Source organism: Durio zibethinus, unplaced genomic scaffold, assembly GCF_047325235.1.
Source record: "Durio zibethinus cultivar Kanyao isolate XHJ-2024 unplaced genomic scaffold, ASM4732523v1 HiC_scaffold_218, whole genome shotgun sequence".
Taxonomy (NCBI): Eukaryota; Viridiplantae; Streptophyta; class Magnoliopsida; order Malvales; family Malvaceae; genus Durio; species Durio zibethinus.
The window spans coordinates 40637-42939 of NW_028322841.1; the positions used below are offsets into that span (position 1 = coordinate 40637).

Consider the following 2303-nt stretch of genomic DNA (forward strand, 5'->3'; position numbering starts at 1 on the left):
TTTTGAATGTGAGGAGCCACAGCGTGAACAAATAAAAAAGAAGAGGAAAGATAATGAAATTTTTTTCTTTTACTACATTATTTATTTTTTTTACTACATTATAATTATAATAGACTCTTTGCTCATCTAAAAAATAGAAACAAAAAAAAAAAAAAAAATAAATAAAGAGAGGGTTTACTTCCAGATAGCTAGCTAGATAAGTATGTATTATGTCGATCTATATCAATTAATTTGTAGAGTAGATACTCATACAAATTAATCATACGCCGAGAACCAGATTTGAACTGGTGACACGAGGATTTTCAGTCCTCTGCTCTACCAACTGAGCTATCCCGACCATTACCGACGCATTATCCTCATAATACTAGATGACTTGGGTCTATGTCACTTAAAAATGAAAACAAAAAAAAAAACGAAAAAGTATTAAATTAAAAGGGGAATTTCTTGGATCTTTAAAAGGAAGACTTTGTAAATTTCAGTATGAGTAATGATATGGATTATGAATCATTCAAATAGGTATTCCTTGCTCAAGGGTGTTGATTTGTACGTATATCATATATATATCACAATATATCATATCACAAGACTTGTGATAAGAGAACAAAATTCTGCTAGGATACGCTTGTAAAATGGAAAAGAATAGGATGAATGAGAAACATAAGGAACTTTGAACCACTAACAAAAAGGGTAGGATAAAATAAATAGATAGCAAACGGGCTTTTTGGGGTTGGGGATAGAGGGACTTGAACCCTCACGATTTTTAAAGTCGACGGATTTTCCTCTTACTATAAATTTCATTGTTGTCGGTATTGATATTGACATGTAGAACGGGACTCTATCTTTATTCTCGTCCGATTAATCAGTTTTTCAAAAGATTTATCAGACTATGGAGTGAATGATTTGATTAATGAATATTCTATTCGATTCTTTCTTCAACTTGGAATCGATTCACAACAATTCTTTTTATTTTTCATATAAATTGATTTTGCATATAAATAAAAAAAATACGGGTTCGAGTCGTCTTTTTTGGTTTTTCATTAGTATACCTATTTATTTTATATTTTATATAGGTATATCTTGCATCCTTTCTGGAGTTTCGATATAAGGATTCCTTTACCAACAGTCAACCCCATTTGTTAGAATAGCTTCCATTGAGTCTCTGCACCTATCCCTTTTTTATTATTCTCGCTTGTTGAACCTTTGTTTATTTTCGTAAAATAATAGGATTTGGCTCAGGATTGCCCATTTTTCATTCCGGGGTTTCTCTGAATTTGAAAGTTATCACTTAGTAGGTTTCCATACCAAGGCTCAATCCAATCCAATTAAGTCCGTAGCGTCTACCAATTTCGCCATATCCCCTTTGTGTCTTGAGATTAGGATCTCATTAGGATGCACTTCCTTCCCCCTTTCTCCTTCCCTTCCTTTCCCCTTTCTTTCATTTATTTATTTTCTTTCTTTTTATGCGAAAACCGTTGAATTTAGTATTGAATTTAGTAGATATAGATACTGATTCTTATATCGAAGGGTCTTTACCTATTTTATTTCTTGTTTGTTTATCTTCTTTCGTCTCTATCGGAGACCCGTATTTATTTGGTCCAATCAGAAAATATTTTATCATTTCTGTATTCGCAATTCAATATAGATGGATATTCCATAACATATATATGCCCCCCTTACTCTCAGTTTTCTCAGGCAATTTACTCGAACGGTCGATTTTTTTTTTTTTTTTCGTCTTAGCTTCCGCCTTTATGAATGAAAACAAAAGAAAGGAGTCTCTCATCTCTCATTATGATCTGGATTTCATTTCTATGGGTTGCATCTTTTCTTTTTTCTTTAATTTTATTTTTATTCTTATTCTTTTATTAGACTATCCTATATAACCATAATAAGATAACTAAAAAAATAAAAATAAAAATGAAAATTGAATTTATTCATTATTAAAATTTATTCATTTTAAAATTTATTCATTATTAATTATTTATTTTCTAGTATAATAGCATAATAGCTAGAACTAATTATTCCATTCATTTCTATTTCGACTTCGAAGATAATTCGAATTAGTTAGTCTAAAAAACAAAGTTTCATTCTAATTATTTAGACTTATAACGTATCATTTATATAATGATAATATATATATAAATTATATATAAATATAAATTATATATAAATGCATAAAAATATTTTCACTATAATTATCTAATTATTAGACTCTATTTATAATTCTAAACTAAATATAAATAAATTAAATATATATTAAATCTATATTAAATATAAATAAATATTAAATATAAATAAATTAAATC

The 2303-nt window shown here is 28.2% G+C and overlaps 1 non-coding gene across 1 annotated transcript; it reads right to left on the minus strand.

Moving 5' to 3' along the window:
* Nucleotides 1-264: 264 nt before the first annotated feature.
* On the minus strand, nucleotides 265-337 carry TRNAF-GAA (transfer RNA phenylalanine (anticodon GAA)). Its single transcript has one exon. It is a non-coding gene; the product is annotated as a tRNA-Phe (tRNA).
* Nucleotides 338-2303: the final 1966 nt, after the last annotated feature.